The 18,442-nt window shown below is 41.6% G+C and overlaps 1 long non-coding RNA gene across 2 annotated transcripts in view; it reads right to left on the bottom strand.

Moving 5' to 3' along the window:
* Positions 1–18,442, bottom strand: part of LOC110350404 (uncharacterized) — a 37,159-nt gene that overhangs the window by 16,144 nt on the left and 2,573 nt on the right. Inside the window, exons 2-3 of one of the 2 annotated variants that reach the window (XR_002396950.2) lie at positions 10,475–10,602; positions 335–5,077 (exon numbers count right to left, since the gene is read on the bottom strand). This is a non-coding gene — a long non-coding RNA (uncharacterized LOC110350404). Of the gene's footprint in view, positions 1–334; positions 5,078–10,474; positions 10,603–18,442 lie in introns of those variants that run through there. The other variant, XR_002396951.2, reaches the window with a different exon arrangement.

Raw genomic sequence — 18,442 nt, forward strand, 5'->3', positions numbered from 1 at the left:
CTGTTATGGCTTGTGCGTGGTTTGTCCTTCTCAAGACTCTTGTTGAAAAAAAAAATTTTTTTTGGTAGGAAGGGGAATTAAATTCATGGTCTTTGCACTGAGCTACAACCCCATCCCCTTATTTATTTATTTATTTTTGGTACTGGGGGTCGAACTTGGGACTTTGCGGTTGTGAGGTAGGTGGCGGCACCACTGAGCTAAATCCCCAGCCTTTTGATTTTTTATTATAAGACAGGGTCTCACTAAGTCACTAAATTGACCAGGCTGGGCTCAAACTTATGATCCTTCTGCCTCAGCCTCCCAAAGTGCTGGGATTACAGTATGTGCCATCCTACTCATTTTCTGTTGAAATTTACTTGGCAATGTAGTGGTATTGAGAAGTGTAGGTGTCTTTAAGACAGGTCTGGGGGTAGGGGCGCTGCCTTCCTGAAGTGATTCATATAGTTCATGTGAGAGTGGGTTAGTTACTATGAGAACAGGCTATGATAAAGCATCTGCCTGCTTTGTCCACTCCTCTCTTCCACTTTCTGCCACAAGCTGTACCACCACGAGTCTCTTACCAGATGCTTAGCAGAAGCTGGGACTGTGCTTTTGGACTTCTAGAACCATGAGCCTAAATAAAACCACTTCCTTTATAAGTTACCCAGTCTTGGGAATTCTGTTATAGCAACAGAACATGGAAGACAGTGCCTTCCTTCCTTCTTTTAGGCAACATACTTTTTCTTCCTCTCCTCCACTCCTTCAGTTGGATGGTGCAGTCTCTTCTCTTGACTTATGATTGTCAGGATTGTTTCTGATTGGGTGGATAAGTCTACCATATTCTAGGATGAGAAATTACAAGCTCCTTAGATACTCAAAGCCAACTTCTTCATAATCAACTTTATTGGAAATAAAATGTTTCAGCTCCACCTACTTGTGTGTATGCCTCATTTTGTGCTGAGTTCAATCAGGAAAAAGTGGTATGTTATTTATTAGGCTTTCCTGAAACCTCAACAATCTCTGTAGAGACACATTTGAGATGCTTGTAATCAAATTAGAGAACTGGACCTCCCAACAAATAGAAATAACACATAATTCATTTTAAGTCTAACTTCACATAGAGACAACACATAATTCATATTATAAGTCTAGAATGAAGTGATGGGATTTTTTTAAAAGTTGTGTTCTTGCAATCTGTAGCTAAAATATTTACATGGGGCCCTGGTGATACACAAGTGGTGGTTTACAGAGCACAGCCTGTTCAAACCAAACAGTTATTGTGTTTCTGATTTTGGAAACTCGTCAAGGAATCAGTGTTTACTTAGATAACTTGGCCCCCAAGCGGCTCTTGTGTAGGCTGGATCCAATCCAAGGAGAAGCCATGACTTGGGAACATTCCTCCTTCTCCCAGAACCATTGAAACACAGACCTCCCAGTTCTCCAGGCCCTTCTGGAAGGCATCTGGTTCAGCCGCTGGTCATCTGTCCAGTGATCAGCCTGGACTGTGTAGACCCAGTCCTATTTTAGAACTGGCCCCTTGGCACCCAACCTGGTGAGTAATCCTGTGTGTGAAAGTCTCATTCATTTAACTCCCAAAGAGAGAGTGCAGGCTTCCATGGGGAAGCGTTTGATGTTTAATACGTGGATGACTTGAATGAGACTGGAGCATTATGCAGGAGGTAAGCCAGCTGTGGGAAACAGGCCACAGAGAATCTAGAAGGCCAAGTCTGAGTGTCCAGGAAACCACAGCTGCTATTTCTACCCTAAGCAAGAATTAGGCCCAGCATTTTTGAACAACAGTGAAGATACAAGTGCAAATATCTATACTAATACACATAAAAGGCACATGCCATGATATACAGGCTCTCGGGAAAAGCTAGTAATAATTGTAATTATTGATCTCCTTAAGCTAATTTGGAAAATGAGTAAGATCAGCATGTGAGTAGCCCTAATAAGAACAGTTGCTTCCACTACCTGATCTTTCTTCCTATTTGGAAAATGCATTTTCTTGGGCTTAAGTGGTTCTATTGGGACTATCAGTGACTGTTCCTACCAGTACACTGATGGACAATTACCTAAGTCTGACCAAATATGGCAGCCAATCATTCCATGCAACATGACTGGTTCCAGGGGTAGACTTGTTACTTAAGCAGAGCCTATTAGAATCCTATGAGATTTGGAATTTCCCAGAAGGCTTGTCAATGCAGTAGAAAGAGCATGAGCTTTGGTGTCTGAAGGTATGGACTCCAGCTTATGAAATTGGGTAAGTTCCATTACTTCTTTGAACTTCAATGTCTTTATCTTGGCATATAATGCAGTAAAACATACATTGCAGAACTGTGAGAATTAACTGAGATAAAAATATAAGCCAGTGCTCAGCATATAGGAAATCTCAGTAAGTGGCTTACTGATAAAAAGCATAATAAAAAGCAATACTCTGATTAACCTTCCTCCTCCTTCCACCCTCCCTGATCAATCTTCATTCTGCAAAGCACTTTTTAAATAACCATGATTAGGATTGGGCATGTAGGTCAGTGGTAGATGGGTACAGCACTTACCTAGTATGCATGAAGCTTGGGTTCAATGCCCAGCACTGAAGAGGGGGGAGGGGAGCTATAATGGAAAACCTACCCACATTTTTAGCAGGGAGGAGACATCCTTAATTTTCCCTGACCCATGAACTTTCCAGAATAGACATAGGGTAGATAGATAGGATACATCTAGAGTAAAATCTCAGGATGGAAAAACCATTGTCTGTTCAATCCATTGATACCAAGTGGTTGGGAAATCTTTTGTCTAGCTAAAGTTCAAGATATTGTATTGTCTTCGGCTTAGATGCTAGATCAGTGCAGCCCGGTAGAGCTTGCTGCTATGATAGAAATATTTATATTGGTGCTGTCCATGATGATAGTTGCTAGGTTAATGCGGCTATCAAGTGCTTGGGGTATGACCAGTGAGACTAACAGAGGAACTGAATTGTTTATTTATCTAAATTAATTTATTTTACTGGTGCACAGAGGGCAGTGGCTTCCATGGTGGAGAGAGCAGCTCCGGATGGGAGCGTGGCATCAGCAGACAGACATGGAAGTGGGGGACAGTAATTCCCACTGCCTGCTTAAGCAGAAAGGGCTATGATTTGAGAGCAGATGGGTCTCTAGGGTTTGGAGCAGGTGCTCAAGGAAATTCATCTAACTAGTGAGCAATTTAAAGACCATGCCTGCTGGTTTATGTACTCTGTGTGCAAAGCTACAGGATTTCTGAGAAGACTGTCTTTAAAAAAACTTTTTAATCTGTAAATTACTAAAGTAATTTAACTGCATCACAGCAAGATTAGTAACTGGAGGAGGAAAAATCCCTCCAAATCCCACCACACAGTCATCATCATATTTGATGTTTATACTTAATGTGCATATTTATAAATTTAATCTCCATAGGGGTACATTCTATAACCTACATTTTTCATTTATCATAAATATTCATTGTATTCTTTGTATTATTTCCCATAACTGTAAAATAGTGTGACTACACTCATTATAATACATATAAATATCCTCCTATTTTTGTCTTTTGCTTGGTGCTGAGATAGAACCCAGAGCTTTGAGCATGCTAAGCACGTGATCTACCACTGAGCTAGACCCACAGGTCCCTATTTTTGTGTTTTTAGGCTGTTTCCATTTTTCTTCAGAGTTATGCTGAGATTGGTGTCCCACAACTCCCCGTACATGTATTTTTGTGTGGCAGAAGAACCTTGAGGTAGAGTGCTTGCTTTTCTCTTTTCTTCCTTCCTTTCTTCTTTCCTCCTCCTGCTTCTTCTTCCTGTCTTGTTCTTCCTTTTTCTCTTACTTTCCCCTCCTCCTCCTACCTGCTCCCCCCGCTACACACACACACCATTCTTCATTTCCTTCTCCTCATTCTTCTTCTGTGGTGTAGGGGATGGAACCCAGGGCCTTGTGCATGTTAAAGAAGTGCTCTAGACCACAGCAGGAGCTCTGAGGGCAGATAGACCTGAGTTTAAATCCCAGGCCTTCACCATTTAGCAATTACTTAAATGACTTACACCAAGATTATTCATTTCCTGAGCCTAGACTTTTCCATTGATAAGATGGGAATAATAATATCTGCTTTTCCAGTTGTTGTCAGGGCTGGGGATTGTAAATTGCCTCCTATACTGCCTTTACCAGGGAGAAACTTAAAACTACAATTAACACTATTATGGTTTTGAATATATATTTTTTAAGAAATTTAATTATTGGTAGTCTTTGTAGCTCTGAAGACTTCTCAATTCTGAGAAATTTTCTGATTTATGTTAATGATCTTATGGTTCAGCCCATCTGGTTGGACCAGAATCCCTGTGAATCTGAACTCTGGCAGGCTGAGGTCCCTGTGGCATTACAGAAGTGGAGGCTGTGGGGAAACTTGGTGGTGGTGGTGGGGAGCTGCCAGAAGCTGCAGGATGGGCCAGGGAGGTGGGTGCAAGAAGCATCATTCACTTACTAATCAGATTAACAACTCCCCTCAGGTTTACTTCTCCCCACAGCCCACATGGGATGGTTGCAGAGAGAGAGTGAACCTGGGGATGAGAGGGAGGGTGAAAGAGGAATCTGGAGGTGCTTGTAAGATATATTCTTCCTCTAGTGCTAGTAGCTGTGGGTGGTGGGTATGACACTGGATTTGGGATTGGGCTCCTATAGGAGATTCTAATTCTCCCTGATCTACCAGGGGAAAATTAGTAAGCCTCTGCAAGCCCTGCTTTTCTTGCCAGTTAAATAGCCATGCTAATAATGTCCACACAGAATTTAAAGCTCAAATAAGAGAAAATAGTGTTCACCCCCAGGCACGGAGCATCTACCATGTGCCAGGTCCCTTATGGGGTGATTCACAGGCATTATCTTATCCAATCACCTCAACAGTCCCCAAAGATAGGTATCACGATTCCCATTCCTCAAGGAGGGGATCAGGGCTCTGAGAGGTGAAGGTGCACGGTCATCTCAGTGCCCCTCTCGGCTTTGCAAACTATGAAGCCCTGGACAGTTGTAATTTGTTATTATGACTCCCTGGTCTTCCCCACTCGTTCCCTGGAGATTTCTTCAAGAGAGTTCTAGAAGAAAGGAAAAAAGAAAGAGTTCTAGAAGACTGCAGAGTTTATTAAACAAATTTATTTAACATATATTTGTTGTGCATATTGCTATGATCTGAATGTTTATAGCTCCCCAAAATTCATATGTTAAAGGTGATGGTATATTAGAAAGTAGGGATTTGGAGAAATGATTAAGTCATAAGAGAGAAGCCCCTCATGCTTGGGACTCATCTTTATAAGACACAGCACAGACTAGGGATTTAGCTCAGTGGTTCTGCCACCTGCCTTGCAAGCACAAGGTCCCAAGTTCGATTCCTGGTACCAAAAAAAAAAAAAAAAAGATACAGCACAGAGCAAGCTCCTTTTCTCACCCTGTGAGGGCATAGCCAGAAGGGCTATCCATAAACCAGGAATAAGGTTCACACCAGTGGTCAAATCTGCTAAGACCTTACTCTTAAGACTTTCAGCCTCCAGAACTATGAGAAGTAAATTTCTGTTGTGTGCCACCCAGTTTAAGGCATGTTGTTATACATAAAAAGACTTGTCTGTTGCAGGATGTTTCTAGCTGCTCAGATTCATCAGTGAACACCACAGAAAAAGTGTTCTCAAAGAAGATATATATTTTGGGGGGTGGTGGTACTGGGGATCGAACTCAGGACCTTGCGCTGGCAAGGCAGGCAGTGGCACCACTGAGCTAAATCCCTGGCCCCAAGAGGATATATTTTTGCATGGGAAGACTGACAGAAGGTGAAGAAGTATACAATATACTAAAACAGAGGGAAGAGGACATGAGATCTTATGTTCAAATGTAAGCGAAGGCTTGCTGGCAGGAGAGAAATTGTGCTCAGTACTTAGATATTATGTCTACAACGATGTAATTTCTCCATCAAGAATGTAAGATCCTGGGACCTTGTTCATCCTGTAACTCCAGCTCCTGGCAGAAGGTCTGTTCCAAGTTGATGTTCAATAAATACTTGTGGAAAGAAGGAACCCAACACCTGTCTCAGATCTGCTGGAGAAACGTCCACTTTGGGATAGGCAAGAGGTTTTGGATTCAGCTCCTATCAGTTGACATGGGGAACTGTCTATCTGCCAGACACTGTGCCAGCTTCCATGGCAGCAGTTCATTCTTTCCCCTAGATGATCTTTATTAGAGACAATGGTGGCACTTAAAATTTAGCTGTCTAGAAGAGAAAGGAGCAAAGAGAAGAGAGGAAGAGCAAGGGGTTAAGTGTGAAGAGGAAGCAATTCAGGGTCAGTAAAGAATTCAGCAAGTGCATTGCCTGACATTTTTTTCTTGGTGCAAAAAAATAGTTCTCCATTTTGGACTGGGGCTCACTGAGTCAGAGGTTCAAAGAGAATAGCATGAGGACAAGAGTGACAAATGTCATCTGCAGCAGATGGTGCAGTGGTTTAGAAGATGCTTTTGTCCACCTCCTCTGGCCTAGGAATTAAGGTCAGGGGCAGGCAACCAAGCTCAGTTCCCCGGGGTCCTGATCCCAGCCTCTGGACCAGGCCAACCCTTCCTGGGAACATCTCCTTTATTCCACCCTTGGATTCCATGCCAGACTCATTCAAGTCTCAGAAGCCAAGGGTGTGAAAAGAAGAATCTTAGCATCTGTTATTAACCATTATTTTTATTCTTTTGGCTGTACTTTCTCCTCAACCCTGAAAATGCTGGGTCAGTGTCTCTTTTAGCACAAATGACTGATTTGCCAGGCCTTTGTTCAGCCTCACAAAAGAAAGGGTGGGTGATTATTAAAAGAACAGATTTTGCATTCCATATTTACCCCAGATGACATTGCATTGGTCCCTAAAATAACTCCAGATCGCCTGGGTGGAACTTGCTTGTCCTTTTTTCATCTGGCTATTTTGCAACTGTTTGTAGAGACCATCACCATAGTGATATTATCAGAGCAGGTCAGAAAGAGACTCCAAACCCTTAGGTTATTACTGGCTTTTCCTTTGTACCTTGGAACATGACTTTTTCACCCCAAACCATTTCTTTCATTTCCTATAAGCACTTAAGTATTTAGCTCCAAAGCTGCCAACATCCTTTTTCAATGGATTCCCTGCAGTTAAACCCACAGAGGTGGTCCATACTGGGAAGACAGATGGACATGCTTGGGTTGGCTTTCCAAATTGGAAACCCTATTTACCAGAAATCCCCTTTCCTTCAGAAAAAACTTGGGTGAAAGTTGCAGGGTGTTGAAAGAGGGACTAAATAAACTAAGGTCTAAAGGACCTTCAGTGTCTAGTCCAACAAACATGGCAATAGAATTCAACAAATAAACACAGCTGGCCGTGGGGTAAGGCTTTAGCAAATACTTATCTTCTTGATTATTTTTTTCATAATGATCTTCTTGGCCAAAAGCCTTTTTTAAAATAGCATTCTCATACACTGCTTGTAGGATTGTGAATTTGTACAATTTTCTAATAGGAAATTTGGCAACAGATGGCAAAAACTTTGACAATGCGCTCTTATTTTGATGCTAAATTCTACTTGTGGGTCCTAAGTAAATAAGTAGGAATATAAGCAGAAGGATTTATACAGAGATGTTTATTGCTAATAATAGTGAAAATTGGAAATAACCTCACTGTAAAACACTAGAGAATTGTTTTTTTATTTTGGTACTGGGGATTGAACTCAGGACCTTGCGCTTTTGAGGCAGGAGCAGTGCCACTGAGCTAAATCCTGAACCTGCTCTTTTTTTTTTTTTTTTTAATCATGATTCCTCCATACAATGGATACTAAACTACTCTTAAAAATTAGGTCTCCCCAGAACTCAGGAGGCTAAGGCAGGAGAACAGCCATGAGTTCCAGGATAGTCTGGGTTACATAGTGAATTCAAGGCCAGCCAAGACATACAGTAAGACTCTGTTTCAAAAAAAAATTATGCCTCATGGAAATCCTTAATAATGTGTAAAATATTCATGAGGTGAGAAAAACGCAGATTACAAAAATTGGTGTGCGCCATCATCCTATCTTTGTAAATCAAATGAGATGTGATTGAAAATTATGGTGAATGTTTAAATTTTTTAAATTATTATAATAAAAGACACATTGTGCCAGGATTTAGCTCAGTGGTGCCGCCACCTGCCTTGTAAGTGCAAGGTCCTGAGCTCGATCCCCTGTACAAAAAAAAAAAAAGACACATTGTTGTTAATCCCCCTCAAAATATTACCCCTCACTTCAACACACTTAATTCCATTGTACTTGCCTCTTTCTGAGGCAGTTCTGGAAGTCTTATTATGTGAGTGTCTTTAGCTGCACTGTCATTGCTACCTCTGTCTTGAATTGATTCAAAATGTTTACCTTTCCTGGCCATTTTGACTTTGGGGAAGAGCAAGAAGTCCCATTGTGCCAGATCCTATGAAGTAGGTGGATGAGGACACACCACATGTGATGTTTTTATGAACCTGTCTTTCTGTTGGATGAAATTGCAGCAGCACTCACCATATTTTTTTTATTGTACCTTGTAAAAAACACAAAAGACAACTTCCAGAACTGCTTCAATGTGGCAAGAACAATGAGATAAGCGAATTTAAAGCAAGAAGTATTCTGAGGCAGATTAATGGCACTGTACCTTTTGCTGTAACACATTTTAAAAATTAAATACACACCAAAAGTTTTGATCAGCCTTAGTTATGTGAACAATAGAAGAAAAATGAGATGTTTATACTCTAAAAAAATGAAGGTTATTTCCTTTGTTTCTATTTATTTGCTTTGCTATTTATTTCCTTTTCTTCTATTTATTTGCTTCTATTTCCTTTGCTTCTATCTATCTATCTATCTATCTATCTATCTGTCATCTATCTATCTTTTCTTTTGCAGTGCTGGGCATTGAACAGAGGGCCTTGAGAATGCCAGATAAGTGTTCTACTACTGAGCACTAGTCCCTTTCTATTACTTTTCTATAATGAGCATGTATTTCTGTAGGTAGGTATTTAAAATGCTGTTTTAAATTTTATTTATTTATTTGAGATAGGGTCTCCCTATGTAGTTCAGGCTGGCCTTGAACTTATTATGTAGTCTAGGCTGGCCTCGAACTCATGACAGTCCTCCTGCCTCTGCCTCCCAAGTGCTGAGATTACAGGCGTGCACCCCCATGCCTGGCAGGTTAATTGCTATTTTTAAAAAGAACAATAATTTTCTTTAAAATTATCTCTCTTATGGTCCTCATGTGCAGAAATAAAATCTTATTCCAGGAGTCTCTTTGCACAAAGATCATAAGATAGAAAGTGCTCAGTGATTTCTTATTGTGGTTGGAAGACAATGAATAACATGGTTCATGAGACCAATAAATATTTAGGAACCACAAATTTTCTGCCCTATGTGGAGTGTAAATTCAAAGATATGCAAAGCTGACATTGATAATCAGGTATAAAATACATGGATGATATTACAAGATTGGTAATGTATTTACAAAGTATCAAGAATCATTTGGTATCAAAAAGGAAGACTGGGGTTCCAAAAGAGTGACCATCCATATAAATGAATAGTGGATGAAAGGCACTAGTTTATTGCCCATTTTATTGAACAACAATGGTAGGTATCTTACATCCTGTGAAGGTTAAGCTTGATTGTATCAACTTGATTGGCTTGGGAGTCATCCAGGGGATTGGTGGAACACCAATCTGGGTGTTAGGTAATGGAAGCATGACCCTGGCTACTATATTTGTTCCCTCAACCCTTCATCAGTGACACTGTTCCCTGCGCTGCTTTCCAAATGCCATAAGCAGCTTTGCTCTGCCATAAGTAGTCTGGCCACATCCGTCCACCATGATATATCTGCCTTAGAACTGAATGGACTGAATGGCTTGAAACCATGAACCAAGTTAAGCCTCTCCTCTTATATTATGTCTCAGTGATGACTAAAACAATCTTTTTTCAGATGAAGAAACTAGGATATAGAAGGAGGTTTGGGTATCTGTTCCTTCACAACTGCAGGGGGTAAGAAGATGCAATTATTCAAGTAAGAGAACCATAGAGCACAACTTATGACTGGAATGGTTGAGTAGGAAGGAAGGAGAGGACGGAGAAGGAAGATTATCTATACATTTATGGCACAGTCCCAAAAGACTTTTCCCAGACTGATAAACACTGATGTTGCAGGCTGGAAAAAATGTAATAATTTTAACTACCCTTCTTTGAATGCTTGGGAATGATGTTGACATAAAAACAAGGATTACAGGGTGTCATTATAGTCAACTTCACTGGTTTGTGGGAAGTGGTGGAATTTCTGTAGTAATATAGAGCAAGATGTGCCCCAGAGAAAATTATACATGACCCTAGAGTCTATCATCATTATGATCACCACTGAAGACATCTAAACACCTCTTTGTTTGCTGTCAAGGTGGAGGAGTTTTAAAACAAACAAACAAACAAACAAACATGGGCTTTGGGATCAGACAGACCTCCATCCAAATTCTGGCTCTCTGCTGAAGCAGCTATGTGATCTTTGTCCAAACTTCAGATACCTGCAGAACCTTCAAGCAATGATGGTGTAGAGCTCCTTCGACTTGTATTCACCAAGGTAATGCTGCTGGAATAAACAACCCCAATTCTTAGTAGCTTACTAAAGTGAAGAAGTATTTCCCCCACCCCAAAACACAGTATGATTGGACGTTTTTGGTGTTCTACCATGGCAGGGCATATAGGCTCCTTCCATCTTGAAGTCCTCCCTAAACTCCTCTGCATTCAGTTGGCCGATGAACAAAGAGATAAGGAACATGTATTGGCTGTGTTTGAAAACAGCACATGTCACTCCCTCCCACAATCCATTGGTCAAAACCCAGTCATATGACTACGAGAGTTACAAGACCTTAAGGGAAGATGGACAATAAAGACTATGTACCTAGAAAGAGGAAATGGAAAAAGTGACATTACAGCTTGTTAGCACCACCATACCTGTATTAGTCACAGCTAGTGAGAGGCAGAGAATGAACAATCATCAAGGTTAAACCCTAAGAGAACTACAGTGGTAGCTGTCTGTGTGCCTGACAGAGAAATCTTAGGCAATCACTTTTCTTAACTGGTATAGGTTTTAAATTGTGCCAGATCTTAGACCACATATGTCCGATCCTGTCTGGCAGTTTGAAGCTGTCAAGAGGCAACAGCACCTATGAAATAGGGTCAATCACCATTAGCATTACTTTGAGCCTCTCTACTGAATCACCTTGACCTCCCATGCCCTTCACTTTTCCCCTTCACATTTTGTTCCCAGTCTGTCTGGCTTCAGATATGCTGATTCATTTTTCCCACTTATGGTCTCACTGCTAGACCAAATATTTATTCTCACTTGTCTTTGACCTCTGTTTTCCTTTTTGACCACAATCTGCAGTCATTCTGACTAAATGACATTGACTGCCTTGCTGAATAGGCTACCAGGTCTGGTCATGGGAGTTAAAAGTTCAACAATGATCCTCTTGTACTATGTGTTCTATTGATTCACTTGAACAGAAAATAAGGCTGATATGTGTTTAGTTGAATTGAAACATATAGTAGAGAGACTATAACTTTCTTTTTAAAAATATGAAGTCCTTTATGTGTTTTTTGTTTTGTTTTTGTTTTTCTATAGTGGGGACCGAACCCAGGGCCTTCAGACTGAACTGCATCCCAAATCCTTTATTTATTTTTCATTTTGAGACAGGCTTTCATTAAGTTGCTAAGTTTCCTGGGCTGGGTTCAAACTTGTGATCCTCCTGCCTCAGTCTTCCAGAGTGCTGGGATGATAAGCTTGTGCCACCAAACTTGGCCCTATGTGTTGAAGTGGTGTTTTACAAGGCTCTGAAATCCTTTTCTTTCAATGGCCTTTGAAGACCAGAAATTTTCTTATTTTATCAAATCCAATTTATTGTCTTTCCCTTTTTAGTTAATGTTTTTCATATCGTAAGAAATCTTTGCCAACTCAATGTCATAAAGATTTTCTCCTGTTTTCTTCTAGAAATGTTATAGTTTTAGCTTTTTATGTTTAGGTCTGTGCTATACTTTGAACTGCATATGTACGTGGTAAGGGCCAAGATTCATCACTCTGTAAATGGATCTCCAGTTGCTCTAGTTCAGTATTCTCCCCCATTGAATTATGATAGCATTTTGGCAAAAATTATATGAATGTATTTACAGTGGGTCTATTCTTTGTGTCTATCCTTACACCAGTGCCCCTCTGTTTTGATCTCTTTAGCTCTATCATAAGTCTTGAAATTAAGTAGCAGGTTCTCTAACTTCTTTCCTCTTTTTTGAGTTTGTTTTAAATATTCTTTAAATTTCCATATACATTTTAGAATCAGTTTGTCAATTTCTGTAACAAAACTTGCTGTGATTTTGATTTTGATTGTAAATTACTTTTGGGACAATGAACATCTTAATAATATTGAATCTTTCAATCCATAAATAGGGTACATCTATTTATTGAGATCTTTAATTTCCCTTGGCAACCTTTCCTGGTTTTCAGATCACACAAGGTTTGCATATCTTTCTTTCAATTAACCCCTAAATATGTCCTATTTTAATGTTATTATAAATGGTATTTAAAATTCTCCAATTACTCAATGATTTTAACTTTTTAAGAGACAAGATCTCTCTATCTTGCCCAGGCTGGTCCCAAACTCTTGGGCTCAAGTGATCTTCCCACCTCAGCCTCATGAGTAGCTGGGTTTATAGTTGCATACCACAACTGGCCTGCTCTGATCTCTTAGTAAAACCTTTCACAGGACTGTTCTCTAAATCCTGCCACTTTATCACTCTTATGCCAGTTCTGCATCTGGTTGAGTTCATTTGGAACGTTGCAATGTCTGACTGCAATGAGGAGTGAGTTTGGGAGAAGCTGTGGATGACTGAGGACTGTATCCTGGATGACTGGGCTTGGAGTTCTGGTTCCCAACTTGAAACATTGCAATGTCTGATTGCAATGAGGAGTGAGTTTGGGAGAAGCTGTGGATGACTGAGGACTGCATCTTGGATGACTGGGCTTGGAGTTCTGGTTCCCAACTTGATGGGCTTCATTCATATTGTACCATATCTCAGACACTATGCTAATGGTTAGTGATAAATCCTTCCCTGCCTCATAGGTAAGCCGATAAGGTACACAAAATACAGGGTTTCCATGGAAACATAGGCCTCAAGCCCAGCTCTGGGGTCCTGTCGGAGAGTGATACTTGGAGCGGCAACGCTGCTTATCCTGAGCCCAAGGGGAGGAGAGTCAGCCTGAGATGCACTGTGGAGTCCAGCCCAAGCCTGGCAGGAGGCTGGCTGGCCAGTGTCATGCTCTGAACATGTATTCTCCCAAATACATAAAATTCCAACAGCCGGCCCGTGTGTAAGAGGCCTTTCTACAGCTCCCATCAAGACCTTCCCAATGGACAGGATACAAACACTCTGATCCAGAAGAAGACAGCTGTGAGTTTTCCCAGGTACCCATTAGAAAAGCAAAAACAAACCCCGAGATGATTGTGTCTAACCTCAGAGAAAAGTATCCTCTTGGCCCTGAAGCTCTGGGCTGTATTAAAAAGAAGTGGATTGCTAGTGGTCTACCTCCCCTTTTTCATACATGTTCTTTCAAGATGCTGATGGGTGGAAAAAATTGATCTAAGCTGTCTAGCCAAGGCTGCCTCAACAAACCACAGTTTTCTGTCTTCAAAGAAAATCAGCACTTTTTTGGGTCGACACTCAGTCCTTCCAATGACTAGAAATTCTTGAGAGTCAAAAGAAGTGTTTCACCCATTTGCATGAGCTTACCCAGAATGCCTGCAGTGACCATCTTGATTTTTTCTTTCCTTTCTTTCTCTTTCTTTTTTAGCATCTCTTTCTCCTTCTTCTGGTGAGTACCCTGGTTTACCCCATTATCAAGGAGACAGTCTTTTACTTTGTTACTGGGTCCTCATGTCTGTCAGCCCCAGGGTTGGGCTCATGACTGAGGCTACTGGTAGCAGAAGCCATGACCATGGTTGAGTGAGACTAGCTAAGGAGGTAGCACAAAGTGACAGATGAGAGAACCTGCTCCCAATCTCTGGGAGCTCCGTCCCTGAGTGGCTGTGTAGAAGGGTATACGTCTGTAGAGAACAGAGAGAAGGGCCACCCTTCTAAGAGAAGGAGCATCTCACCTCTGGTGAGATAAAGGCCAGGAGAGTCCTGTGATGTCATGGAAGCCATGAAGAAAGTGCTTTGAGTACAAAGCAGCTAACAGTGTTCAATGCTATTCTGGAGTCACAGGAGATGAGACTGAAAAGGGCCTCTGTGAGGACCCTGGGAGGTAAGGGTGCCCTTAGAGCTATTTCAATGAGAGAGTGAGAGCAGAGAATGGGAGGTAGGAAGTGGAGGGAGAAAACAAACAACTCTCCAGCTGTGAAAGACTGGAGAGGCAGTGTCTGCTAGAAGAGGTGTGAGAGTCAAGTAATTTTTTCTTTAAAAAAAGGTAAAGGATGGGCCGGGGATTTAGCTCAGTGGTTCTGCCACCTGCCCCGCAAATGGAAGGACCTGAGTTCGATCCCTGGAACCAAAAAAAAAAAAAAAAAGGTAAAGGCTGACAGTGTAGCTCAGTGGTAGGGCAGTTGGCTAGCTCTCAGGAGGCCCTGGGTTTCATTCCCAGTATCACAAACACACACACAAAGACACAGGGATGTTTAAAACCAGAGTAACCATCTAGTTGAGAGGAGTAGTTGATTTGAGGAGAGACCAGATAATCAAAGTGCAAGGTTCCTGGAGAATAGAATCCTCCAAAGACCATCATTTATAGTATTTTCCAAACTTACTTGATGCACAGTTCCCCTTGGGGCAGTTTATTTTGATTAGTGTTTTCCAGAAAGCACTTGGGCCCAAATTATGTGAAAGGCCTATCCCCAAACCAATTGGTATGGCCAAAGCCAAACTTTGGCTTCAGCCAGCCTGGATCCTTTCCTCTGGACTTGGAGGTGGGAGGATAAACTAAATGTGTGAAAAATGAGGAAGGATTAAATTGTAGAAAAAAGGGGGTATGCATACCTTGTAGATACCCCAGAAGTGACCTCTTAAGTCAGTTTAATGATAGGGAAGACAAGATCACCACAGGGTGTTCCTTCCCTTCTGCTGGAATCTGGCATATTCCAGGGTCCTCCCATAGCTCCAGAGCAATAGCAAAGCACCTAAAACCACTTTAGTAACCTGGGAAGACCCCCAACTCAGGCAGCAGGCCCATACCTGTTAATTGGAGGTGATTGAGGAGTTAAGCAATCCCCAGCCTCCTGGGATAATTGTACATTTATTAACCAACAGTTCCAGCTGCAGGGACTTAATTGAGAAAGAAATTATAGAAACCATGTTGGCCAGCCTTGGGTAATGTCTGCTTTCGTGTGGCCTATGTCAGCAGAAGCATATCTGCATATAGTGGAAGATGGTTTCTCTGAGGCCCTCAACGACCTTGAATGATGCTATTACAGGGCTCAGGGTTCTTTCCCACCGGCCATAGCAGGTACTTAAGGGCACCTGCTATGTGTAGGTTGTCATATAGTATGTTCTGGGAAGTATAACAGCATTGTCTTTTTTTTTTCAGTACCAGGGATCGAACTCAGGACCTTGCGCTTGTGAGGCAGGCTCAGTGCCACTGAGCTAAATCCCTGGCCCAGCAGCACTGCCTTTTGCAGCTACCTATGTCAATTTGGTGGTTCTAAAACCACTTGAGTCAGAAAGACCAAAGGTGAGGATAAATCCATTCACCTATCTGTGTGATCTCATGCAAATCATTTTGTCTACACCTCCATTTCTTCTTCTGTAAAACAGTAATAATAAAAGTCCCTAGCTCAAAGGATTGTTGCAGGAGTCAATGAGATAATATAGAAAAAGTGTTTAGCACATAGTAAGCTCCTTAAAAAGTAGCCATCATTTCATTATCTGTACTTGGTCTGTGCCTTCACACACTAATCCTATCATGTCGATGCTATTAGCTTCATTCACATATCTCCATGGAACGCCTATGTTCTAAATGTTGAAGATGCATAGTGAGTGACCAAAAGATGATTCAGGTACGAGAGAAGGGTCCCAGAACTAAGCCTTCAGAAAAGGAAGAGGAGCCATCCAATATATTCAGAGGAAACAGGAAGACCAGGAGAGGATCATCTTAGGAAAGCCTAGTTTAGTGCAGCAAGGGGGAGAGTGAGCAGTCATAGCAGATCCCAGAGGTCAGAGGTAGACTGAGGCCGCACGTGACCGTGGGTTTCTGCAACACAGAATTACTAGACCAGCCTGAGAAGAGCAAAGTTTACGGGCAAGCAGGGGTAGAAGCCTGACCCCCAAGGAGAAACTGGAGTCTGTGTAGAATCAGGCCCTGGAGAGAGCCCATAGGGTTTTGATGTGAAGGGGAAGATGGCTAGCAGAAAATGAGGGATCAAGCAGTTTGGGTTGTTGGTATTAAAACTTTTATGATACCAGACAGCAGGGCATGTTTTGAAGCAGATGGGAATGATCCAGTATTAAGAAACTGGTGATGAAGGAAGAGAAATCCAGAGTTCAGGTCAGAGAGGAACACAAACCTACACTGTAAAAGTAGGGAAGGCAGAGGATACAGGGAAGGTGCAGAGATGTTGGGACTTGAGAGGGCTCCTGTCTGGTTGAGTCTATTGTGTTTTTCAAGTGAGAGGGAAGGTAATCTGCTTAAAGCAAAGGATGAGAAGAGGACGAAGGAAGTTTGAGGAAGAAGGCTGAAACATCCTCATTTTAGAATGTGAGAGTTGACTATAAAAAAGAAATATGAACTCAGTGTGGTGGTGCATGTCTGTAATCTCAGCACTCTGTGAGGGAGGCTGAGGCAGAAGGATCGTGTGTTCTAGCCCAGCCTGGGCAACTTAGCAAGGCCGTCACAAAATGAAAAAGGACTGCGGATGTAGGCCGATGTGACAGCCCTGGATTCAATCCCTAGCACCACAAAAAAGGTATCTATCTATCTATCTACCTATCTATAGATATATCTATCTATATATATATGGAGAAAGAGAAAGAAGGGAGGAAGAAAAAGAAAGGAAGAAAAGAAAGAAGGAAAGAGAAAGAAAAAAATAAGATTTCTAGGCAGGAGTGAAGGCTTGTTTGAAATCTGTGGACATCAACTTTAAGTGACAGCAGTCTGTCAATTTCCTGGGAACATTCAGACATCGGATGAAAGCAGAGAGTAGGAGAGTAGCTGGGCTTTGTGAGGGTTGGGCAAGTTAGCTACAAAGGGAGGGGCAGAGGCTTTATGGGTGTTTGCAAGGAAGGAAGTGTAGCAATCCTTACTTAAATTGAGTACTTATTGATGAGTACTAAGTGAGCCAAAGGGGAAAGATAACATGAAAATCAGGCAGGGTCAAAGGTTTACAGGTCTGGATGAAGGTGAAGAAATGCTTGTGTGTTGACACTAGTGGGAGGTTAAGATCAGTTCTGAGGTCTTTGGGGTTTTTTTCAGGGATAGTGTGAGATTAGTGTGAAGGGCAAGCCTGTGAGGTCATGGGAGTGAGTATTTGAGGACAGGGCAAGGAAACTCACTTGTAGGGGAAGAAATAAGTGAAAAATCAGGAAGAATTCTTGTAGGTTCTGCTTACAGACGCTGAAGTCATAAAGAAAGGTGTGTGAGGGAGGTGAAGGTCAGTTCATGGCAGCAAACAGAAGTGGCAGGTGGAATAAGATGGCAGTTGGCTTTTTCTTTTAGAAGAGGGGAAGGGAAATGGTACTACAAATATTTATGGTGCCTGCCTGTCTGCCCACAGGCGCGTGCTCATGGCAATAGTTGATGGATTTAGGGGTGGGATTTGATTTATGGACAGCCAATCTGTGGACAGAACAATGATCTGGCCAATGAACTGTCACCAGTTAGATTCAGTCTTGCGAGTCTGAACTAGGCCAGTTAGATTCAGTCTTGGGAGTATGAACTATAAAACACAAGAATAAGTTGTCAGCGAATAGAAGAAGCTGCTGAAGAGAATAAAAGAGGGACAAAGGTCAACAGGATAGACCTCCATATAAGTTAAAACATTGAGGGAATAAGGTTATAAGCAGGCTGAGGAAGCCAATAAAGTAGCAAAGGCAAAAAGAGAAGCAGAAATGGGGTCCTTATGATAGAGATGGAGTTCATGTCCCTGAATTCTGTGGTGGTTCCTGAGCCCTCTTATTATAACTACTTTCACAGGTTTCTTTTTCAAGCAAAAAAATAAATGTTTATTTAAAGTATTATCCAAAAATTGTGCCAAAAGTTCCTTTTTTATTTCCCCCTTTGTCTCCCTTTTCTTCTTTCTTCTTCCACCTACTCCTCCTCCTCCTCCTTCTTTTTTGCGGCACTGGGGATTGAATCTACGGCCTTTACAATGAGCTATATCCCCAACCCTTTATAATTTTAGACCAGGTCTTGCTAAGTTACTCAGGCTGCGTTCAAACTTGTGATCCTTCTG

Source organism: Heterocephalus glaber, unplaced genomic scaffold, assembly GCF_053883595.1.
Source record: "Heterocephalus glaber isolate CG9 unplaced genomic scaffold, H.glaber_assembly_v1.0 deba00001452, whole genome shotgun sequence".
Classification (NCBI taxonomy): Eukaryota; Metazoa; Chordata; class Mammalia; order Rodentia; family Bathyergidae; genus Heterocephalus; species Heterocephalus glaber.